At 42.2% G+C, this 26,443-nt stretch overlaps 1 protein-coding gene and 1 long non-coding RNA gene across 2 annotated transcripts in view; both read left to right on the forward strand.

The window, feature by feature from the left end:
- The window catches only part of LOC119483949 (neural cell adhesion molecule 2-like), a 529,018-nt gene that overhangs the window by 292,909 nt on the left and 209,666 nt on the right, over positions 1–26,443 (forward strand).
- LOC119483956 lies at positions 4,918–25,479 on the forward strand. The gene is made up of 2 exons (XR_005205872.1): positions 4,918–7,533; positions 25,439–25,479. It is a non-coding gene; the product is annotated as an uncharacterized LOC119483956 (long non-coding RNA).

A 26,443-nucleotide genomic window follows, 5' to 3' on the forward strand; every position in this document is an offset into this window, starting at 1 on the left:
CCATTTTTCAGCAGTCTCATATATACGTCTTTTTGCCGGTCACACACACATGTGCAGTCGCCACATGATAGTTTTACGTCTGCACAGTCAGTAACAGGACACAAACACACGCCGTCGATGTGTAAGGTCTTCAACGTGAGTGAAGAAGACATAAAGCTTAAATTTTTCACAACTGCAATTCCAAAATAAGCCGCGGAGGAACAACCTTAAAACATCTGGAACAACTAACTTAATCAGACACTTAAATTGTAATTCATTCCCATGATGCTGCTCAGAGTAATCAAAGTTTGTCTCCCGACAGCACGGAGCACATTATGATGCGTTCAAGCTCTACTCAGTAAAAATGAGTATTGGGCAATTTTAGATTATGACGTTATCATGATACGTTCAAATGTAATCTCATTAAATGGAGTTTTTGGAGATATTATAGGGGGAATTATGACCTGTTTAACTTCCTTACACGACCTCTAAGCAGCTTCTAATATATAAAAATACAATCAATTATTTCCTAATCATTTGAATTGTGTGTTTTTATTCAAATAACCACTATGGACGACAATATCAAAGTAAAAGACGCTATTTTGACGGTTGGAATCAAGCACAACATGGAGGTGAAAGCAGCACTCTGTTTATTTAAATGTGACATTCCAATAAAAATATTTTGTCCCTAAAATCTATGAATTACTGTGATAAATAATCGTGATTAGGGATGCACCAATCCGACTTTTTCAGTCCCGACACCGATAGCAATACCTGGGCTTTGGGTATCGCTTGATACCGAGTACCGATCGGATGCCAGTGTTTAATTATTAAGCTGTATGCCTCACTGTGTGGACATAACTGGGATCATTCTGTTATGTGTAAGGAAACTTGACTTAAACATTACTTTCTTAAATTTGTAAAACAAAACGTAACAAATAACAAATCTATCTAAAATATAATCTAACATATTTAAATTTACTGAATTGTTATTAATTATTAAAATAATAAATCGTACAAAAGCAACTTGGTAAAAAAATCTTAAAAATTAGCAGGAATTAGAATTCAAGTGTAAACCTTTTTAATGCAGCAACAAACTGGTCAAAATTTAAACAGGAATTAAATTTCCAGTATTTAATGTATATAGTATAGTACCATAGAACTGAATTAAAATAGATCGACCCCATTACCGATACCCAATCCAGCTATTTGAGTCAGTATCGGCCCGATATCCAATCAGGTATCAGTGCATCCCTAATCATGATCTCAATATTGATCAAAATAATCATGATTAGCATTTTGGCCATAATGGTGCAGCCGTAGTGTTTATATTTATCCAGTAAAAGATACAGAGATTTATTGAGAGCAAGCTAAGCTGTGGCCCGTCAAGTGTTGGCTGCTCTCGCTATCATTCAGCTGCGGCTTCGTCCCCTGTTGTGCGGAGTCAACAGCCGAGGCGCTATCATCGCAGGTAATCATCTCCACACTCTGCTGCCCTCCGAGAGACCAGCCAAGCGCCTTTTTTTCCGACTGGCGTCGAGGCCACCCCGACTGCCCGACATGCGGCGATGTAAACACACACTCCTCTGTGTCGCAGAAGGACGCCGTCCGCTCAGCGGGGGGGGATCCAATTACCTGAGCCGCGATTGGAAGTGAGGGGAAATGCCGGCGGTGGTTAGCGCTCACATCAGCACCCAGGAGACAGACAGACAGACAGACAGACGCCCGCTTTTCCCATTTCACTTTCCTTCCCGCACACATGTGCATGCAAGCTTATTTATGCACTTGCTCAGTGAACCTTAAAGTCCCTGCTGGTGCTCGCCGCGTGGATCTGTGTGTGTGAGGTTATATTTGAATGTCACAAACCAATGCATGTGAAGATTGACAAAACATAAGCTGCTAGGCTATGCATAACCGGAACACATTTCCTCAGCCACTCTTATCAGGCCCACAAACGTTGGTTTACAAGGCAGGAAACATTTGAAAATATTTCTTTGGTACGAGTGTGGCAACGGCCACTTAGCATGTTTCCTCTCATCTGATCTGACAGCTCTTCTCAGCTTCCCCTTTATGGGAAATGGATAGTCGATCACAAAGCAGGGGCCGCCCCTCTGCCGGGCTGCTCTGTCACCTTTTGTCAGTGGAAATGATGCGTTTGAGTGATGAAAAGACCACTTAATGTGTTCGGAAAAACTTCACCGCGGCCAGTTTCTCATCTGTGTGTTGGGCTGTTTGAAATGTGCTCTGGGAAATGGGAATCAGAGGAGTGAGGAATGTGGTTTTAATATTCTGTGGGAAGCAAAAGAATGTGAATCATCTTGCACAATGTTTTGCTCCAGCACAGAAAAAAACAATTCTAATACATAATGTAAGTAGCATAAATTCTCAACTAAATGCCAGAAACGGCTTATGGCTCCAGCAAATTACTCCAGAAAGAGACACATAACGGTCCCTGTCATGTAACTTTCTTCAAATTATAAATCTCTGACAAAGTTTACCCCAAATACAATGCTGTAAAGATTATGCTTATAGGCTAACAATGTCTCTAAACAACCTACCACGCCGTTGTCCGGTCTAGGAGCTGTCCGTGTTTTTATGACCCTTTCACAGTGTTTTCAGTTCATCAAAGTTGATATTAATATCTTGGTTAAAATGCCGAGCTCGAGGCTTCAAAACGGCAGTCCACACCCACTACGACTACGTCCACTTCTTATATACTGTACATATAAGCCCTATGCCCCTGACGCACTGAGGACAGACCGCCCCGGTGGACAGTCGTGCCAGCAAGCCCTGGTCCACGGCCTCGAGAACGGCGAGGTCAGGGCGAGGGGGTGCTGTAAAGCTCACGGCTGGAACAGCGAGCCGGGGCTTTCCAAACTGACCAAGAGCCGGTCGCCGGGGTCACAGTTCTCCCACATTTCTCCCGATTTATAGCAAATGTTCACTACTTTATTTTTCCTTTTCGTAATCTCAACTTGCTTCTGGCACTGTACGGCGTGTATAAGCTCTACTGTTTCTACCCGGACGACAATAGAGCTACACCAAATGTCTTTTCCCAGCGGAGTAGAGCTGCTCGCGACACCGTGGCGTCATCACAGCATCACAGTAAAGCCGTCGTGGGGCAAGCCGTTGGAAATAACGAGTATTTTCCTTCTTTAAAAGTCACCAGAATGAAGGAAACATGTTTTCCTTACCCCTAGACCTCCAGCTTTGGTTTTGAAATCCCTATTTTTGAGGTCTCGAGGTTGGCAAGTATACCCTAACTCGCTGATTTGAATACCCCGTTGAGAAGTGTAATAATACCTTCAGTTCATTGTGAACCAGTCCAGGTAATTAACGGGAAACACAGCAGAATTTACAGTCGATTTTTTGGGCAATCGCCCAACTAGTTGTCAAGTTAATTATATTTGAAAGTAAGCGCCTTATATTTGTGTATTTGTACACTTTGTTCTAATTATGATGCAACACTTGTAAGCACATTAAATACTCGTGGATTACCCTTTTCTGTTCTCGCTTTTTAAAGATAAAAACGCTGTATAAAACCGTACGAGTATGACTATTTCTACCAGACGTGGTGTGTTTGAGGGTGAAGGAGGGGTGCGCTGGGGTTATACATTCTCCCATCCCTCTGGGACAGTCATCAGTGGCCCCGGTCCCCACCAGCCCAATTAGGATAGTAATTTAAGAGTGCTTGTGCGGGTCATCATACTGTCATTTGCTGAGCTGCCCCGTCTCTGGTCACACAGGTTAAATCATTCACACACGGAGACGGAGGAACTCACACACAGCCTCTCTGACCCTCTGGTGATTATGTAGATTATGTGTCTATATGTGTGTGTGTGTGTGTGTGTGCGCGGGTTCCCCTCCATTTCACTAATTGCTCAGAATAGTAGATAAGACTATAATTACAACTCTCGTCTAAGAGAAGAGCTCACGGTGTCAGTCCTCGTCTCCGCTGCTATATTTTGCCACTGATGGCTCTCCGTTCAACCCCGCCGCCGTCGCGTGGAAGCCAAAACATCCGGCCTGTTTCTCACTAATACATGAGAATTACTTTCTCTTTGTTTTTGGTGAATTGTGTGTCTTTGTTTCAGCTGATTGAGACTTTGTTTTGCAGCGTGCGTTGCAATCAAATTAGACGTTGAAGCTGTCAGGAACATCCTCCCTCACGCCTGTACATTCATTATAAGATTCGGCAAAAGAAAATGATGGGTCTGCTGGTGTGGCTTGCGTAGTAGGTGTTAAGCTGAGGTAATGATAGCAGCATTTAAAAATGGACTACGTTGGTTATTTAACCTTGTTGGGTGAAATTAGAGGCTACTCTTCTGCAACATATTAATAAAAGTAACCCCAACTAAATATTTGAGTTAGCTTTGTGCTCTTGTTTATAAATGAAATGGATAGCCTGCCATCAGTGAGTGTGTGTGCATGCACATTAGCATCCCAGTATTGAGTCCATATCGGTGATATGATGTTTGCACGGAGCATGAGAAACCAAGTTATTGATATCGCCAGCATATTCAGGTTTCTCAAAACTGGGATACGATGAACAAGTAGGGCTGTCCTCGCCCAAAGAAATTCTTAATTGACTTAAGCTCATACGATTTTGTCGACTAATCTATTAGTTGGTTTAATCAACAGATCTGTAAAACTGAGTTTGTGTTTACCAGAGATGTGCACATAAGTTTCATTCAGCATGAAAAAAGCATAAAAAAGACTAATCAACTAAAGAAATCGACTAAGACCAAACCATGATTGTTTCTATGTCTAATGAGTAATAGAGTGAGTCCCGAGTGGCGAGCTACTCTAAAACGTGGGCTTCAGAATAAAGTATTGCTTTGGGCATTTATTTCCCTAGCGACCCTGTCTTTGGACGGTCTGAATGAGACAGCAGGAGGAGGAGAGACAGGTGATCAGAGAGAGGGGAGACGGGGAGACGGTCAGCTTGACTCAGTGTCTGTTGGAGGGCTCTTTCAGTGTCACTAGCCAGCGCTGCAGTAACGTTACTGATCTCCCTTTCAGCATCAGTTTATGAAATGGACTGTTTTGTCCTTGATTTTAACACAATAGTGTCCCCTCTTTTGTCCCCAAAGTCTCCGTCTTTCACGGCCTCTACCGTTGTATCTGTGTTGCTCAGCCGAGCCAACCGACATCGTGACGTCACAGGCTACTACTGCAACACGGCGGAGCTCTTGTCTTAACTTGGTTGAACGCTGCCCGTGCTCAGATAATCCGTCATACCTTCCAGTGCACCTCTGTTAAACAGATCCTTGATATGATAGTTGTGTCACTTGCGTTTTGTTGTACATGATTGATTCTGCGTAGCCACAGAACATGACGTGACGTATTAGTTGTGAGTTTGTTTTTAAGGTGACTTCATGAACTTTTTCCTGCACATTATTTACTGTAGATGTTGGAGTGCTTTCTTTGCTGTTGACTAAAGAACGACTGAAATCTTTGTTAAACTGTTGAAAACAAGTCTAAAACCTAAAGAAGAAAGTTTTTGTTCTACCTGAATGAGACAGTCTTTCAACTCTCTACCCAGAAACGTCTCCTAAATGTGATGCTGCGTTAGACTCAGACAGAGCCAAGGTTTGACTGAAGGAGCTGTCCTTGGTGCTGAACTCACAGCTCTCATACACTGTGTAGTATACTCGCTACCAGTCATGGACACACATATAGCCCCCAGAAGGGTCTTACACTAGACAAATTATGGTATAACTCAATCCATTACACTTGTTTGTTTTCCTGACAAGATGTCAAATCCCAGGACAAGCGAGTTATTTCAGCCCAGCGTGGGAGGAGATAGCAGCTGAATGGAATCCATGTTTGGGTCTGACTCTGGGATGTTTCACAGAGGGAAAGGGATACCTACTTTTGTTCCAAACCTGGCAGACGGTCAACTCCCATTAGTTTCCTTTCCCACCGTTGTCACGTCTTGTCCAGTCAACCTCTATAGGTACAACAGGGCAGACAATACATTAAAAGCCTGGGCAAGATAAAGGAAGACCATAGTGACAACTCCCCAACTTTGTTTTCCACAGGATCAGAACAAAGTGAAACAACTTGTGAAGTAGTTTATGTGTGTGTGAGTTGCAGCCTAAATGATGGCGACAGATAAAAGTAGCTTAAGAGGCAGTTTGTGGGAGAACAAGAAGGTACCGCCTGCAGAGAGGAACCATTTATAGTGGGCAAGAGCAGCATGGGACCACATTTCTGCACTTGTTTTTCTTGACTTGTTTTTGAAAAACACCCCCTTGTCTCAATGAAGAATACAATTGCAGAAGAAGCCGCGTGTCCACTCTTGTTGACGAATGCACATTTATGCACAGCGGAGGCTCTCACGCGCCCACGAACACAGCGAGAGGGGGGACGATTTTTCGGAGACGTAGTCGCAGACGGAAGGGGGGGGGGCTCGGAATGATCCATCAGCGGGAGTGGTTGGAGCGCACATCAGGCGAGAGAAATGACAACGGCGTCTCAGACAGATGAATCAGCCCAGTCGCTGTGAAAGGAGCGTGAAAGAGATGTTCACATTCATCCATCCATCCTCGTCAGCAGCCGGCGGGGCCACCCGGCTGTCCCCCCTCCCCTCACAAACCTGACACATTCACCCACACACACTTATATTCGCTCTGGAGAGACACTCACCCAGTCACACATGCATGCACTTAACATCTACAAATGTTCACACACCCTCATGGGGGGGAGGGGAGTTAGCCACATCTTGTTGACATTTTCATAGGCACTAGGAGTAATTTATGTAAGGTTAGCTTGCTCCCAGTGCACTGGGCCAGAACACAGTAAAAGCAAACAGAGGGAGAAAGAGAACAAATTGCTTTTTTAAATTGCTCAGACAAGGGTTGCTCTTTTTGCTCTATTAGGACATAGTGCAAACACTGCTACAAAGCAGGGGGGCAAACCACAGGAGCGTGACTAAATCTAATAGAAATACCATTTGCCAACGCGGGTACCAACGGGGCCGTTGGCATCTGCATGGAACTAGTTTGATCTGGATGGAAAACATTATGAACTGGCACAGCGCTAAGCTAAATGGAGCTGGCATTTACCTACAAAGCAGTCTATTTTCAGCCAGCAAGGTGAGGATAACTTTGTCTCATGAGGGACAAAGCAGCGAAGCGTCTAAAAATATCAGGAGAAGCAAACATGTTCCACTTTTTACATATTGCTGATGCTGTATTACTTTAAAGGGGACCTGTTATGCTTGTTTTCAGGTGCATACATGTATTTTGGGTTTCTATTAGAACGCATATAATGCTCAAAAAACACTTTATTTTTCTTAGAGATGCCATTTTTTCTTTACCAATATCAATTCTGATACCTGAACTTGCAGTGTTGGCAGATAATGAGTACCGATCCGAAACCAGCGTGACAAAAAGAAATATAGTTATTATTATCATTATCATTATCAGCAGTGGTTAGCACTGTCGCCTCACAGCAAGAGGGTCGCAGCTTCAAACCCGGCTTGCGGCCCTTCGGTGTGGAGTTTGAATGTTCTCCCCGTGTTAGCGTGGGTTTTCTCCGGGTGCACCGGTTTCGCCCAACAGTTCAAAGACATGCAGGTTAATTGTTGACTCAAAATGTCCCGTAAGTGTGAATGTGAGCGTGAATGGTTGTCTGTCTCTATGTGTCAGCCCACTTAGTTAGGTTTCAGAAAAATGTCAAATTTGGCCTTAAAATAAGACGTAAAATATGTACGTAAACAACTGTTACTTGTTGACATCACCACGTTACGGAAGAATAGACGGGACTTCAAGCAAAGCGTTTCAGGCAGTTCAGGAGCAGTGTTTCTCCCTTTGCCGTGGACTTTGGGCTTTGTAACTTTGCAGATCTTTTACATGCACAAAAAACTATATAACACACTAAAGGAAAGGGGAAAAGCGCAAGAGGTCCTCTTTAATTACTGATACTGTGAGCTATTGATTATCATAATTGCACGTTACTCTGCTCTAACATCCTCTAGCATGAGGCACATACGAAGAAGAGCCACGTTATTTCCATAGTGTCTGATCATTATGTACAAACCCTGGTGTTTAATTAAAATGCTCCAAACAGCCGACATGCACGGCACTTGGATGTAAATTTCCTGAGCTTCATCTAATGCTGCGTTCTGTGTTCTTGTGTGTGTATATGTGTGTGTGTGCTGCATTTTCACTTGACCCTCACACCGTAAACGCTACATGTTTCACATTTAATTACCGCTTTCCAACTTAACGCTTTTCCTCTCATTAGAGATGATGGCATGATTGTAAATAATTACCGGAATGGTATGATGCTTACATGGTGCGTTGCTGGTTGTTGTGCCCTTTATGTATGCAGTACTTAGTTCAATATATTCTCAGGGCTTCTATTTCTGGGAAACAGATGAGAATAAATCTATAACCCCTAGAAGCTTAAAGCATAATTTTAATTGCTGAGAAATGTTTTATGGTGCCGTGCGGTGCATTTGTAGCTTCCAGTGCTAGTTTTGTTACCATAAAGAAATGATGGCACTAAATATTGTGTTTTAAAATCACCTAATTCTAATGGGTTCTTCCTCTTGGCAAATCCCATGGATATGTGGCTTTTACACAGAATATCTTGTGTGCAAGTGGATTTCTTTAGAAGTAAGGTTCTGCGATAGGCTTTATCCTCTGAGGACCGTGAATGTCCACATCGAATTTCATGCCATTGCCTATCTATATGGGGTATTTTGGCCTTAGAACCGCACTAGAGGAAAGGTCATAATGATAAAAATAGAAGGAGATCCTCTGGAGACACGTAGGCCGAGAGCAGAAGTGACACCAGAACTGAAATATTCATGGGGACATTGCTCATGTTCGTGTCTCTGAACAAGGATATCTTCCTCGCGCTGCTGTATCTTGAGTTCTGATTTCATCAGATTAGGCGCACTGTAGGGACTTAATCAGATTTGTCTTGGATACTGTGGGTTGAAGTACAATATACACAATTTAGCACAGTTTGAGATTGTTGTCTTAACCCTTTGAACTCTGCGGTAGAAATGGTCCGCCAGTGCCTACATTGGTGTTTTTGCTTATTGTGATGTCATTTCTTGGAGTGTCTTCAAATGGTACACATCCCTAAAATATGTGCAACCTATACTGCAAGATTATATAAGTCAATTATCCATAATAATTGATAAAAGTATTGAAATTGTGTCATAAAGAAAAACAAATTAAAAAATTGGACGTGTTCTTTCATAAATTGTTCCAAAATAAACAAAAGATATTGATCCAAAAGATTTGTCAATGTAGAAACGTGCAAAATATTTCTTAATGCTCCATAAGTTGCACATTTAAAAAATTTGAGAAATGCTCATTGTTATGAGCAGATCGAGTGCAAAGGCGTTTTGATAATTTTGTTGCGTTCCACACGTAATGACGTCATCATGAGCGTACAACGTGATGACACAAATGACAGAAGCCTTAGCTTCTGCCTCGAAATGAATGCTTTCGTTATTGTTTTTTATTTTACATCGATTTAAAGAGGATCATGCAAAGAACGATCTCCCGCAGCCATTACGGGGCAATACTCTGGCGCTACTGTGCGTATCGCCACTTTTTCCACTGCATGTAACGTAACGTAATGATCTCAATCGTAGAACATGATGCCATGAAAGACATAAGCCTTAGCTTTCCACTGCAAAAAGAATGAACGCTCTATTTATTATGGTTTTTATTTCAGATCGATTTAAACAGGATCATGCAAACAATGATCGCCGCAGGCCGCCTGAGGGAGGCCAATTTTTATAGGGTTAATGGTGATCACCATTGATAAACGGCAACAACAACACCAAAATAAGGCTGCACAAGACAAAGCTTTGGTCACAGCAGATGTATTGACTGACACATGATCATTAATTACTCTGCAGCTGACAGAAGACTGAGGCAAAGTCAGAGGGGACGCGAGCAGATCAACAATCCTCCTCTTAAGCGTTTCATTCTGTGGATATTAAACGTGGCGAGCGGACGAAGCCATAAAGGAACAGCCGATAGATGTCTGTTTTCTTTCTGGTCGCTCCAACAGTCCAACCTCCCCGTGGTTCCTGGCTGGTCGATAACCTTCAAAGCGGCCTGTTTTCCCCCTACCCGGGTATCACAGCGCCCGATACCCCCGCGGAGAGGGTGAGATATTGGCTATCTACAGGAGGCACCCCTCGGTGCGACCGTGTCCCGTTCATGGACCTATTTGGGCTGAACTTCAATGGATGCATGTAATCCTGCGCCGCTCGTGTGCTTGGTTGGCCTCACCACGGACCCCCCTCTGAGGGAAATTCGATGTTGTAGGGTGGCAACAAGGACATCTGGCTCTCCTTGCATTGGACCACGCTCAGAAATGGAGGTTCATGCACTCACTGAGTGCACAGCAGGGAGTCGGTGTTCATGAAGTGGAAAAAAAGCTCAGTTTCCTCTGTGATTATTTAAAATAAATTGGACACAAGTTGACACAGTTGACATCATTTATTGTGCTTTTCAGTAAAACCTTTTCACTTTTCCTCGATGGACATTTTTTTAGGAGTTGTTACAAAGGGTTTGAGTATATGTACATTCAATTAAAGCCATTAATGAAAGACATTTTCCAACAACCTTCTTTCCTTTTTTATCCCTAAAGGGTCTTTCCCCAAAATTACATTCACTTAGAGCCAAAATAATTGGAACTAATGGAGCAAAGTATTCTTAAAAGCTGTTTTCCTGTAATTTTAAAGGCACATATGCGTCTTTTTTGCCACAGTCTTGAATTCACAGCTCACTATCACTCACAAAGTGTGCACGTAAAGGCAAACATACATGCGTCATACTCCTATAAAGTAAACCCACAGTCAAAAGCATCTGACTCACTGGTTTTAATGAAGTGTTTGTAAAGCGTCGCCGTGCACGGGCAAGCAGAAGATTAGCCGCGACAGACTCATGCTGTACCTTTCTGGAGCAAAGATGTGCTTTCATCTCCAGCACTTCCTGTTTATGTTGGCGTTAGCGTGCCCTTATGATCTCCCTCGCTGAACACTCATGCAAAGTGTCGAGAGTCCATCAATTTGTGGCATTTTCCCTGCAAGGCTGCGCGGTGCATTCTGGGTCGAGGTGAGGGCTACTCGCTCTGTGATTTATCTTCGCAGGTGATGGAATATACATTTTCCGGAGAAGCACATGCAGCTGTGAGACATTTGCACCGATAAGACTATGACATACTCCGGTGAGGTTCAAGAGGGCGAGTCAGGCAACACATTAACTATGATGTAGTATCTGCACGCTGCTAAAGTGGACTTGCAGCAACAGGAGCTCCTTCTCTCTGTTTCTTATTGGGATGATTCATCGTTATCAGATAGACGGGCACAGTGGCAACTTCCAAATCTTTTGCTCATGAGCATTTTTATATTCTGGAGTCGGAAAATGCAGCTTTGATCAGTTTGCTGACAGCCTTTTGGACGGCAATGTTTGAAATTTGGATTGGACTGGGGCTTTTAGTGTTACTGGAGTCAATACCTCAAAACAGGGTTATGCAATTAATCCAATTTCAATTGCCTTCCAACGATTATTAAAACAAATTATTACACGGCTTTGTGGAATACTCAATTCTGATTGGTCAAACACAGCGTTCTACGGTCTGTTATTTCTTTATAGCAGACCGTTGCTATGTTTAACAGACCGTTGCTATGGGCGCAGTTCTGATCTCAAACTCTGGAGGACCATTTTTGTGTCAAATGATTGATTTCTTAAGTAAGTAGCCGTGTAATAACTGGGGTAATGTACAGCTAGCGGGTCATTGTTGTGTAATAAACCCCTTCAGGTCAACACTGCTTTATGGGTGTGACTTCTTTGCCGTTTTTACCATTCATATCAACACAACCAATGTGTTTATGACTAAATTGTTTCCTAGAATTTTGCTCTCAAAGTGCACCAGATTGATGCATTTAACTTTTAAAATGTAGGCTACAATATTTTCTTTCTAAATACACGATGTTTCCAAACTCAATGAGTAATTGTGTTAAATAATCGTGATCTCAATATTGACTAAAATAATTATGATGCTTGTTTTTCATACTACGACAGTTTTCCTAAAATTAGATTTTTAAAAATCGCAATATATCGCCTTGCTTACAGTATCGCAATATATTGAACCGTGACCCCTATATCGTGATACGTATCGTATCGCCAGATTCTTGTCAATACACAGCCCTTATAAAAAGCATGTTTGTAAGAGCATGCATTTATCCCACGAGTACTGTACAAACCACTGGCTTTATGTGTGTAGTGGTACACAGCGTTCTAGGAGGATTTCTTCTAATAGCATTCATATAAATAGCTAATTTTCTGCACTGCTATTGTTGACTTATGTCTCTTACAAAAATGGCTGCCACAGGAGCTTTATTCCACATCTATAAAACAGCCAGAACATTCTCTTCCTAACAGGGGTGATAATGGTCCTGCTGTATAACCACGCCGAGGTAATCCTTCTCCCCTGGTCCCTTCCTCTCGCCGCTCTCTCTCCCCCCCTCTATCTTCCTGTCATCTTGTCGATTCTCCTCCCATACTGGAACAGTGTGTTCCTTTCCATCCCCGTTGGAAATATGAGGAATGCTGCACCGCTGACAGCCGCCCTGCATCACAGAAAAGTGCTGCGATCTTTTCTTCTCTAAGGTAGTCTCTTGGCAGTTTAGGGTTTTCTCGCAGCAGCTTCGCCACATGTGTGTTCTTTGAGCCAGAAAGAGCTTCACAACTTAATTGATGTCCGCCTTTTTCTTTCACTCAGGAACGTTCAAATTGATAAAATTGCACCTGAGAATAGCCATTACATTTGCCCATTATGCTAAATGCTATATGCATTAGAGGTGAACAAGGGTTTTCATAGAGTAGGTGGGCAAATGTCAAATCCAACCTGTACTTTAGTGCGTATGAGTAATAATTGCTGTCTTTCATCACATTTTTAGCCATTAATGTGAGTAGATCCTTGTCATTGACAGCTGTAATTCTACCATTACCTCAAGTAGCAAGTAATTGTAGTTCTTTTACATGAATATTGCTAATAATGTGCGGTTTCTGCACACGTGGTTATGGTGCTGGTGTGTGGGGGAAGGGGGGATTCTCCCAGTGCGGCCAAGGTGCCCTATTGTTTTATGGCCGTCCACAAAACAAAGACAGCACATGCCTAACTTTAATGGCACGAACGCTCGCCACGATGCTTAATTTGCACCTTGATTTACGCGTGACTCAATCATGCCGGCTCTCAGACTAATGGCGCCTCTCCGTGCACTTTATTTCATTAGGTTTAATGGTTCTCTAATCGCGGGGCTGCACGTTGGTGCAGTGGTTAGCGCTGTCGCCTCACAGCAAGAGGGTCGCAGGTTTCAATCCGTCTGGTGTGGAGTTTGCATGTTCTCCCCGTGTTAGCGTGGGTTTACTCCGGGTGCTCCGGTTTCCCCCCACAGTCCAAAGACATGCAGGATAGGTTAGTTGTTGACTCTAAATGTCCCGTAGGTGTGAATGGTTGTGTGTCAGCCCTGTGATAGTCTGGCGACCTGTCCTGGGTGTACCCCGCCTTCGCCCAATGTCAGCTGGGATCGGCTCCAGCCCCCCCACGACCCTAAACAGGATAAGCGGTTACAGATAATGGATGGATGGATTGGTTCTCTAATTGTGTGAATCTAATAAGAATCACAGGAAGAAAAAGAGAGGCCTGCAAAGATGGACGTCCAGGTGCACACGTACGACATTCCTTCAAAGTCTCTATTACATCGTTCTCGCAGGGTGAATGACAATGAGTGCTTAGCGTTACATGCGAGTAATGAGTGCAGGAGTGATATCCACCACCTATAATGAAAGAACACATACTATATGTTAAAGAGAGAGTAAAATAACGGAGTTTAAATAGAAAAGTTGTCTCAGAGAGTCACATTCACAGAAGGGTATGAAGTTTCTTTCCTTGAAAGACGAGCTTCCGTCTGTGTCTCACTGATGAAGGTGCTGAACACCAGCCGCTCTCACACCACACCGTCTCCTATTAGTTTAAAACTGACAGCAGCCTGAACGCTGACACGTTTGTGCACATCCTCTCAGAAGGTAATCGGCCGAGTATGGCGGCGCATCAACAATCGCAGTCGAAGTGATCGTCTCGGAAACAAGCCGGTTTCTCATGCGAGCCTCCACTCGGCGTACACTTCCATACATGAAGCACAAAGCAAATGATAGACCTGCTGGAGACGCCAGATAAGAACAAAGGTGCCCATCAAGCAGTAATTCATGATTCCCATAATGGAGCTTTTGTAGGTGTAATGAATGCCCCATCTCGGGCTAAATGGAAGTTAATGTCCAGATTTTTAGCCAACATAATAGCTCTTTACTGCTTTGTGATATTCATCTTTTCTGCTTTTGATATAATGATTTTAGGCGAGGTGATGCCACGTCATCGCTGCTCTTCAAATGTAATGCTTTCAAATCAATTAGGGCTGTCCCGAATACCATTTTTAGAGTTTCGGTGGTAATCGGTAGTATAGCTTCAGCCGGGGAGCGCTTTAACCTCTCGATTAGCAGGTAGCATAGATACTATTCTTCTGTCATCAGAGCCTTCCCCCAAACATGCTTTTTCAAACAAAAATGTGTCATGATGAGTCGACGAGTGCTTTTTTCTACGCCTTGTGTGGACAGCGCACTCACCTCTGTCCATGCTCACCACTGATCCTGGCAGTGCCTGGCTGCGGAGGCTTCCTCTCAGCCCTTTTGGCCTGAGCCTCTCATGGGCCTCAACACCTGTCTTTCGGTTGAATTAAAGTCACGAATTTTTAAGGATTCTGATATTCTACAGTATTCTTGTTTGCATTTTTGTTGAATAAGAAGTATTTTCCAAATGGTTTATTGTGTAACGAATATCCGAATACCTGCTGTAAAACACATCCCCTCAACAACTACTGCCCTACCACCAGTCTCTCCTCAGCACTGACATGTCCAAACACCCCGCTAGGCTGTTGAACACATTCAAGCAGTCTGATTCATTCTTTGTGAGATCCATAAGTGCTGTACAAGTGGTCCCGATCTGATAAAAAAAACATCACTGTCGTAACCCTGCAATGTGATTCATGCTACAAACACATATTCATATTTTCACTTAACAAAACTTGTCAAGAGACGCTTTAAAATCATAACACCAGCATTGTTTTGTGGCTCGCTGCCAGCACACTACATTAAGCAGAAAAGCGCTGGTCAATTTCACATAAGCACTTTTTCCCTCCCATTTATGTTTCCCCCTGCATCACTCAGCTCCCATCGACATCAAAAACAACTCGCACAGGCGCACGGCGAGCGCCTGAGCTGCAATCCATTGTTGTAAATAGCGAGAAGCACAAGACGGATGTGGGGAACATACATGACATTATTACACCAATATTCACTCGGGCTGTTGGGGACTAGTTCAAACGCCACACGGTTATTTATTCCTAGCGCTTAAAAATAAATAAACGTAATGCAGCAAATAACAGTGAAAAAGTCATATTTCATGTGTTGCTTCTGTGTCTTTTATTGCAGTGATGGATTGCAGCTTTTACAGGAAGCAGTGTCTCTCTGAGCTGGTTTTGATGTAGGGAACAGAATTAGAGATATAGTGTAGAATAACCCAGAGAACAGTGAAATATAGCTGCGTGGGAAAATAATTTTTTTCCTTACCTCCTTGACTCGAGGTGCTGTATCACTGAGTGAATTTTTTTTCACATCACATTCATAACCGAGTGAGGATAATTTAATTTAAAAGTAAAAACAGCGTCAGGAGTGCTTCTAACACCACGTGTGGAGCGGTGGGAATAGTGCGGAGGCATTATTAAAACATCAGACTTGTGATTTCAATACCTGAAATTTACACTTCATAAAATGAATAAAAGTTGCAGCTGCTACGCGGAATTTGTAATAGATGCTGTCAAAAACATTGCATATCATTAAGGAATCGGCTCATGCCTTGGATTTGAGCAATACTTGGCGAGTTTATAGGGGATGTCTTTGTTTCAGCCTTTCCAAAGTAATCCAACATAAGAAAGAATTTCTAAGGATTGAACCGTATGTTTGTCGGCTCTAACATAAACTGCAAACGTTGGCATGTCTGTAGTGGCCATTTCTAGAGTTACGTGTACACCAAATTGGTCCACTAGGTGTCACCTTTATGCAACTGACCGCTACGCAATGCCACACTACGCTAGGTGAACGCTGCGTTGTCGTATTGGTGAAATATTTGCCTATGTGGAGATTTATGGACAGTCATTATGGATTCTTGCATGTAACATGCAACAAGACCATTAACGGTGAGCAATTCATATTCCATCAGAGGCAAAGAAGCAGAAGTTGTTTCACTAGACACTACTAAGCGATGCTAAGGCGAACGAACGCGTCAGTTATGTGGCATTAAGTCTTTAAGTTTAGCTTAGCCGCTACAGTCAAGTTAGAGCTGTAACTATTAATCGATTAGTTGTCAACTATAAAATTAATCGGCAACTATTCTGATAATGGGTTTGTCTTTTAGTACGATATCTGGTATGAAGCATATTTAAGAGCCCTTTTAAAAGCTTTTTAGAACAAGTCAGCTTGAAACCAAAGACCAACTTTCGTAAAAATGATTAAGAATGTTGAGTATTTAATGTGGCACCGTTATCACTGTAAGCTGCATATGTGCTGTTTGAGCCATATCAACAGTAACTAAAGGGGGTGGGGCTTAGCAAATAGTCAGTTCAGTACACGTGCATCTTAAATTCAGGGTCATTTGCGTTGTAGCGCCATTGGATTAGTTTGGATTCAGTGACTTCTCCAAGAGCTCTTCAGTGATGTGGATGATGCGGTGTTGGACACCCACCAGTCTTACGCTCCCCGCGGAGCCACTCTGTTCTTTTAGTGCCGCAGATGGAACCGGCAACCTTTTGGCCACCGGTCAGCCGACGTGTCTAGGCCGAGCAGCCGCCCACACCATCATCCAGTAATTAAGTCCTCCTGGTGCTGTAGCATTTGTTTGATCAGGCAAATTCGCAACAAAGTCTGTAGAGGATGGGACTGAGTGGGTTGAGACTTTAGATGGGAGGAGGCATATTGTGGGAGGAAAAAAAAAAGAAGAGAGCGAAGAGGTGCACCGAGCGACGGAGAGCATGAGAGAGAGAGAAGTGAACCTTGGGTTTGTAATCCTTCTCCTTAGTCTCCTCTCTCATCTACAGCGAAACAGAGGAGGCCAATCTCATTTACATCCCAACACACGTTTGCCTCCCATCAGCCTCTGGAGGATCCCTAATCAGCCACAATTGGAGAGATGGATTTTTCAAAACGAGTCTTTGATGTGAGGGTTTAACATTTGTTTTTTGATCTAATTATATAATAGGCAGGCCAGCCATGTCAGGGGTAACACATGCACATATCTCTTCAATGAAACCCAGAAAATCAGAACTGTGCTGATTCTGTCCGTTGGGACACAACTGTGAACTTTGAGTTAGGCGACGGGACGGCTTTGAAGTTCTTCTTGGTTTTTTTATGCTTTTTATAGGTCGGTATAATATTCCTGGGTATTCAAATCCAAAAATCTACAGCAATACGGAGGTTATATCACATCTTTAGGATTGTTTTTATCACTATTGTAATTAGTTCTCAAACTGGGGTTTGAACATATACAACCATTCACGCTATAATTCACACCTACGGGACATTTAGAGTCAACAAATAACTTGCATGTCTTTGGACTGTGGGGGGAAACCTGAGCACCCGGAGAATACCCACGCTAACACACTTGACAGTGCTAACCACTGCACCACCGTGCCTCCCAGGTGAAGACTAGTTATGTATATTTATGATACATAAATGAAACTGTTTTTATTATGAGTATTTTTTCCAACAAGATTCTTTCATTATTCTGAAAAAAGGGCACAACTAATTGGTTTTACTGCTCCCCAAGTTCTCCGTGGGTATGCGTTAGTCATTTTGTTCCCTAAAAAGATATTAAAAACACAGATATTAAAGCGCATTAAGGAGCTACTAGCTGGTTTCTAAAAGACTTTTCTTCCGTGCAACACAAGGTCTATCAGTAATATCCATTTGGTTGAAAAAAAAAATAAACCCTGCCTGCTGTGAATCCTCAGGAATCTGACAGCTGATAATTGCTGGATACATGTGTTTTCTCTCCGGAGTGCTAGCGCTTCATATCTGCTGTTAATTTTTCATCTGGCTTGATTCCAACATGGCCTCCATCGGTATGGGAAAGTTTCTGATGAGGAAAGTTTTAAAGTTCAATAATAAGTCAAAGCAATTTAAGCTATTAACAATTAGCCAGCAAATACATTGTTGTAAATTACATATATATAATTGAGGCAGCTGCTTGTATTTGTGGTTAGAGAGTGATAAGCATTATGTATTGACAGTTTCAACCATGGTGCATTATATATGCTATCTACATTTAATAGATAGGTTGTGCATAGTGCTTTAAATGCATGGTCTCTGTATGAGGTAAATTGGTTCACATTGCACTTGCTACCCCTAACATGTGCACACCTTCTTTGTAAAAAATAACTTAACATACAAATAATCTTGTAACACCTAGGGATGACTCACAGAGCTTCGCCAATGCTACAGGAAAATTGCCCAGTGTTCCTAATTTGCCTGTAAAATTACTGCACAGACTATCAAAGCAACTGTCAGGGATACGCAGGCTCTCTGGCAGTCTATCCAGCAGTGTGCTCATTAAACCCACGTATAATGCCTTCTGTGTGTGTGTTTGAAAAAATGAAAATGAAGTGTTTTTCCGGGGAAAGTTTTCACTTCTTAAATATGGTTTAAATTATGATAAGGACTTAGGGTGTAAGGTGACATACCTCTCCAAGCAGTTAATGTACTGTCTGTCCTCAGAGGTATAGGAACACCAATTTAAAATGTAAGGGCACAAACAAAGAAATAGTACATGGAGCTGAGTTGAGTTTGGAGTTAAACAATTTAATTTTGAACAAGAAAATTGCATGTTGAGTTTTTGGTTAAACAGGTCGCAGATGATACATTTCAGTTTCAACATCATTTCTACCTCTAGTACAATATCACACACAGTATCATGTGCAATATTACTTTTTCTATTTTTGGGAAACTGACATTTTTCACAATTTTCTGACATTTTATATAACAAACGACTAATCGATTAATCGAGAAAATAATCAACAGATTAATTGACAATGAAAATAATGGTTAGTTACAGTATACATTACACAAAAAAGACCCACAGGATTATTTTCAAAACAATTTAGGTTAATAAAGTGTTTCCGTACTCAAAATAGCATCATTGGTGGAGTAACTTTTTCTTAATCCCTGGTTTTTATCTTCCCATCACTTACTCAGCCTTCCATTCGATTCATTTGTAAACAAGTCGGCCCAGATGTGTGATCCCCTCTAATTATTACAATCCACTAGATCGCCTCTCCTCTTATAGATTGGTACAATTAGTCCAATCATCTAATCCTCAGGGATTACACCAGAGGAGTTCTAAATCTTATTAAACAGTGAGTCATGTAGAAAATAAAGTCAGTGCTTTTGATGTAGCTTTTCAAAACCCAATATATTCCGGCAGCATTTCCAATCTTCAATTTTGAAACAGCCTATATGATTAAAGCGCCGACATCAAACATGGGTCTTAAAATGCTTCTAAGGATACTCGAGCAAAATGGGGCTTTATTGATTATCTTCACCAGAGCTGCTCAGCATTTGCCAATAAAGCGTTGTTTTTTTTTACTTTATTTTCATTAAATCGAAATGTCTCTCTACTGGCTCTCAGTGTTTCCTCCTCACTGTTATACTCTCTCCGTTAGTCTCTACACATTCTGCACTGGTTTCTACATTTCTGTCTGCATTATACATCAATCGACTAGGATGTAACTGGTGTTTATAAATCACATTCTTTCTATTACTTTAACATATGAAAACTTTTTCAGTGCTTGTGCACATATATCGTGGTATCTAGAGTGCCTACCAACCCACAAACTGTGAAATAAGACAACCCAGTCCGTTTTCTTGGACTGCCTAGATCAGAAAACATGGCCGCCACCATCTTGGTTTTTGGCCGTCGCCATCTTGGTTTTTTGCAACCAGAAGTGACCCAAAGAATTTTACAGACTGCTTTAATGTCTTCAACAGCAATGTGCGGTGTTTAAGCCATAAACTGTATATAAGAAAGTGGACGTAGTCACCGTGACGTCACTGGACTACGGTTTTGAAGCCTTGAGTTCTGCATTTTGGTCGTCACCATCTTGGTTTTTAGACGTCGCCATCTTGGTTTTTAGCAATATAGTATATAAGTTTATTTAGACAGACAGTATGAGAAAAAAATTAGGTGTTTTTTGAACATTAAAGCATGTAAACATGTTCTAGTAGAAACCTGAAATACAAGTAAGAACCTGGAAATAAGCGTGAAATGTCCCCTTTAAAGTCCCTAACTATAAGCAATGGCTTCCTGCATGAACACAAGATTTGAAGCCATAGTTAGAAGAAGTTAGTTTTGGTTATTTTAAGTGAATATTTACTGTCACAAAGAAATGTTTTAAACTGTGCAGGGGCTTTATGATTAAATGGGTTGGAGGATGGTTCTGTAGAAAAGATGTCATGCAAGAGATGGCTGTAGTTGTGTTCTTCTGTCACAAATAGAAATTTATTTAGAGAATAAAATGAGCAGCAGAGTGTAAAATAACGAGTTATATGAAAAATGGCTTGAGGTTAGAAGTCGCCACCATTCCAGAGAAACTCCAAAGCATTTCTCTGCCAAAGAAACATCACTCTCAACAAATCAATTTCCAGCACAAAGAAACCACGCTCCCCGTCAGGCCTCCCAAAGGGAAGCAACTCGGAGCGAGGCAATCTGTTTGGTTAAGTTCATTAGAGACGAAAAGCAAAGTTTTTTCCGCCACTTTTTCTTTTGTTTTGTCTGGGGGGGAGCCGGGGAAAAACCCACTGTTATTGTTTATTAGCACCATTGTCTTTTATCTCATCAGTGGTCATCTTCCTTGTGCGCGTTTTAATCCTGCAGTTTGAATCAGGCCAATTATTCAAATAACTTAACTAATTACTCAGTGGTTGCTCAGAGGGGAACATTAAAGTTTCAAGGATGATTAACGATAGATAGAGATCTGTGGGAACAGTAGAAGAAGTTTCACCCTGTGACAGCTAGTAATTGGAACAATTCACGGCGTGAGAGTGGCCACGCTTTTGTTGGATTTAGCCTCTCATTCACCTTTATGTATTTCCCTCTGCTTACACAGTTATTCGAGTGGAGGCTTCTGGAGCAATTCCCCACATTCAGCTGTACTTAGTCTGCCTCTCTATTCTGTTTCATCACTTTCTTCTTTGTGTTCTCCTCAGTGCAGGGATCCATTGTGTCAAATGCTGTCAATAAATCAGCGGCCATTGTCCTCCTTCCTCAGTAAACAGTCAGTGGGTGGACAGGATCTATGCTCGTGATGTGGCAAAGCTTTTTGTCTAGTAGTTCCTAGACCTGTTTTTAAACTACGGCAGTTAGTGATGAGGAAGCAGCAAGAACCCACAATACGATATTATCACGATACTTAAGTCACAATGCGATCTTATTGTGATTTTAAACATTTTGCGATAAGCTGAGTATTGCGATAAGATACATTGCGATTTATTCCTTTTTTTCACTGCAAATTAATGCGCTATGAGTTGTCAACTCTGTTCATCTCAGAGTTTTCATTCACATATCTTGAGGTCAGAGGTCCCTTTTTTCCAAAATTCTGCGTAACTTTGGAGTGTTATTTTGATTTCTTCCAACAAGCTATCATGACATGGTTGGTGGTATATATAAAAGATGATACTTCATGTCCGTATATTGATACAACATTGCCATGCAAAATATCGAGATTCTATGCCGTATCGATATTGCAATACTGTATAAGATTCTTCAAAACGCGGTATTGATTTTTTGTTAACCTCTTAAAAATCCGACAGCACTGCCAGCAGACCCACCTGCTATTCTGTTTTTCAGGAGGTTGTAGTGAGCTAGAACCTCTCATATGTAACTAGAAAAACCTAAGGAATCCATTGGTACCAACCATGTCATACTAGTGATGTCGGAAGGAGGTTAAATAACGCTCCAAACTTGCGCTAAATTCTGGCGCAGGAAAAATCTGGCATGCCCTTTTCAAAGGTGTCCCTTGACCTCTGACCTCCAGATATGTGAATGTAAATGGGTTCTATGGGTACCCACGAGTCTCCCCTTTACAGACATGCCCACTTTATGATAATCACATGCAGTTTTTTGCATGCAGTATAAATGTGTTATTTTTTGCTTATTCTAAAATAGTGTATTTGAATATTTCTGCATCCCTAAACAGTCTTAGAATTACATAAATTGGGTATGACTGTAAAGCTGAGACTCTTGTGGATCCAATGAGTCCAATTGTATTCATGTGTAATGATGTTAGTGCCCATAGTAGCCATTTCACATTGGGACTTTTTTTTATACTCAGATTCTATACAAATCACAATATGTCGCCTTGGCACCATCGCTGCATTCACTGTACACTCTGATTATAGTTCTTTCAGCCGGGTTGGATTGTCTCATTTCTTTGAGCTTTATTCACAGTGTCATTTTTTGACAGTGCTTGCTTGTGTTTCAGTTTCTGCTCCTGCATATTTAGTTTGTGAAAGTTGCCTTGGTTTTTTGGTTACATTTTATTCAAAAAGCACAGTAAAAAAAATGGAAATGAACAAATCTTGGCATTGGCATCCACTCGGGGAACCACTGCACGTTCTCCTTTTGGTTTTCTGGATTCAAATGTGGCCAAATTCCTATTCCTCCCCATGTTTCCTGTTACTTTCAGCTCATTTAATGGGAAATAAGGGGCATCCTAATGCCTCAGTAGGTGCTCTGTAATGTACAATAACACAGATAAATTCCTGACATCAGCTTGGTCGTTGGAAAACAGGCCCTGGGCACCTCCCGCCCTTGAAGTTTTGAAGCTTCTCCATAATGCATGAGGAGAGCCGGAGGCTCCTGACTGGTGTGGGCGATGTGGTCCTGAGCCGACGTCAGGATGATGACTAGCCCAGGTGCTGACAGGCCTGCAGTGTTCCTGCTGCAACCACTGTCCTAATCAGCCAGAGAACATCTTCCTTATGTGACCCATCTATATATATATATAGATATATATATCTATATATATGTATGTGTACATGTCCTGGAAACAAGCCCTTCTGTGTGGAGTTTGCATGTTCTCCCCGTGTTAGCGTGGGTTTTCTCCGGGTGCTCCAGTTTCCTCCCACAGTCCAAAAACATGCAGGTTAAGTGTTGACTCTAAATGTCCCGTAGGTGTGAATTTGAGCGTGAATAGTTGTCTGTCTCTGTGTGTCAGACCTGTGATAGTCTGGCGACCTGTCCAGGGTGTACCACGCCTTCGCCCAATGTCAGCTGGGATCTGCTCCAGCCCTTCCGCAAACCTTAATAAGAAAAGCGATTACAGATAATGAATTTATGTCCTGTAAACATCTGGTGCATCCAGTATCGAGTTGGGTCATCCTCCAGCACGGCAAGCATAAAGAATGGCTCCTGTTGTCATAGTGACAACCTGTAAGAATGTGTGGTCAAGGTGAGATATTTTTCTCATCCTCTCACGGTCTGCAACCATAATGATGCAACGCTATGCTGAACGCTTCTTGTTTTACAGCCCTAAAGCTTGTAGTCATTGTCTGTCTTGCTCAAGGGCACATAAGCAAGGCTGGTGTTGGTTCCCGGGGGCTTGTAACCAGGTTTATCCGTGTTGAGGGATGGTCTCTCGAGCCCTCACTGCTCAGCTCAATTCAGCTCCATTGATCTCTCTGTCTGCCAGCTCCCTGCAGGCTAACATTTATCAGTTAATTGGGCTTAAAGCCGCTCCTCTTGGCGGGAGCGCATTCTGGCGACAACTCAATATGGCCCGGGCGACTGGCTACGGTGTTGTGAGGTTCGAAAAACAAAAGGCCGGTCTCCTTCATCGCCTCATGCGCCTAGAGTAGAGTCTCAAAAACCTCCTGTGACCGTAGAGAAAGTTGTGACAGGAATGCATGATTCTGTGCAAAGCCTTTTTAAATCCATAGAAACTCTCAATAAGCTTGCTCTGCAACCGAGCCCGGACCAGATTTGATCTCCTTTGTCTCTAAAAATGGACGCTTGGCTGAACTTAAACCGTCCCCTACGGTAAATACATGTTATGTGAAGCTGTTTAGGATTCACCACCTTTTGTCTCGCATCCTTTTATGAATACCAACTAGATCGTTTTTTTCCATCACAAAAATAGAATCATCTGATATTAGCCTGCTAGTGAAACAGTCACTGCGTCATGTTGTTCATAACAAGCAGTGTATAGTGTGTGTGTGTGTGGCTCAGTCACAGTGGCATGGTGACTGCATATCAATGCATTTCAACCACACTCTAATCGTAGCATAAACGCAGGGGAAGCGTGGCTAATGCTAATCTACAATAGGACACGGCTATCATTCCTAATATTGTTTGTTGGTACAAAGCAACCCGCATGAGATATCATATCTGATTCCACTCACATTTTGTCATGGCCACAACATTGTGTTACTTTTTAGCCGCTGTTTGAAAAGGATTATTTACATCAGTGAAGGTTGTCTCATCCCCGTGTAGCAGTATTGACCCTGAGCGCCACATAAATATTCTGTCAGCGTTCCCCTTCCTGAGAGATCCTCACGGCGTGTGAGATTGTCAGTGGCTTGTGGCGAGGATTCATTCGTTGAATGGATTCATCAATGATTGATTTGTGGGTGGCGTGGACCGTGCGGGGCCGCTCCGGAGTTCAGATTGTGTCAACACTCGGCGGAGTTTAGTACTCCCGTCGCCATAGAGACGGCTCCGGGCTTTCGCGGAGGGCATCGGAGATGACAAGAGAAACAAATACCAATTAAATCAGTGAGAATCAGCCTCGTACCGATTGAGCCCTTGAGATAGCGAGTCTGCCCCAGAATGCTGGGAAACATTTTGAACAACATGGTCGCACATTGTCTACGTGAATTACGCACATCACCAGAAAGGTGACATGAACATTTACTTGTAGATGATGAGCTGTCTAAATCATTTACGCTACCTGTTTGCCTGCAAGTAAGTGATTTGATTGCTTTTGTGCCTTTTATTAAATCTCTGCCACTCACCATCTTCCTAACATAACTCTAAATCCACTTCTTCAGTTGGTACATTTATTTACAGTTACTCTATTACATTAGCAATTGATTCTTTTATTCCACATAAAATCAAGTCCACTTGAAAGTCTGAAAAATCTATGGCTAAATAACTCCCCTAGCCCCCCGACATATAAATATAGAAATCACCTGTCATCAGTGTGGACTGCATGGAGTTGTAATTTGCCTGGAGACATGGAGATATTGAAAGCAACTGAGGTGGAGTTTGCATGTTCTCCCCGTGTTAGCGTGGGTTTGCTCCGGGTGCTCAGGTTTCCCCCCACAGTCCAAAGACATGCAGGTTAGGTTAATTATTGACTCTAAATGTCCCGTAGGTGTGAATGTGAGCGTGAATGGTTGTGTGTCTCTATGTGTCAGCCCTGTCTGGTGTACCCCGTCTTCGCCCAATGTCAGCTGGGATCGTCTCCAGCCCCCCCACTACCCTGGATAGGATAAGTTGTTACAGATAATGAATGTATGGATGGATGGTCTAGGAAGGTGTTTGTTAAAGGCCACTAAAACAACAATATTAGATAGTTTTTTAAGAAAGATTAAACCTCCTTGTCTAAACATATGTAGTAGGGCTGCCCCCTCGTAGTAGTTTATGTTTTCTCACGCTGAATGACTTATTTCTAAGAAACCTATGAGCACATCTCTGGTAAAAACAAGATTTGAAGTGGTGCTTGTGTGATTCTTTGTGGAGATTCTCAGCCTCGCTGATCGCAACGTATCCTCATACAACGCTTCGTATGATATATTATGAAAGTTATTCCTCATTTTTGTTCGTTCTGCTACCAATATCCAGCAACACGTGCAAATTTCCGCTCATTACGTGAATACAGTCTTTTCAAAATAAAAGTTTGTGTTCACAGGAAACAACTTGGTTAGGTTTAGTTAGATTGTGGTTTGGGTTAAAATAACTATGGAAGTGGCGTTACTTATGTACGATGTTACGTGACAAATAAGTCAACGTTGACTTCTGGTTTCACACTGGAAACTAACAGTAGATTTCGTGAGGTATATATGAATTACAACGCATTACTTTTTGTAGGTATAGCTATGAACGGTGTATGAGACCAGCCTGCTGAGTAGTTTAAATGGGATGTGAACCTCTGTCTGGACCCTTAGTAAAGGTGGAGACTCCATTTCGGACTGTAAAGAAAGACGCTTTGTATTGTATGAATGGAACATGAGTCATTACCGGCTGGTATACATGTGAAAATGGCGCTGGAGCAGTTTCACTGGGCTGTTCATTTGGATCCCATTTCATCATTCAC

This window comes from Sebastes umbrosus, chromosome 24 (genome assembly GCF_015220745.1).
Source record: "Sebastes umbrosus isolate fSebUmb1 chromosome 24, fSebUmb1.pri, whole genome shotgun sequence".
Taxonomy (NCBI): domain Eukaryota; kingdom Metazoa; phylum Chordata; class Actinopteri; order Perciformes; family Sebastidae; genus Sebastes; species Sebastes umbrosus.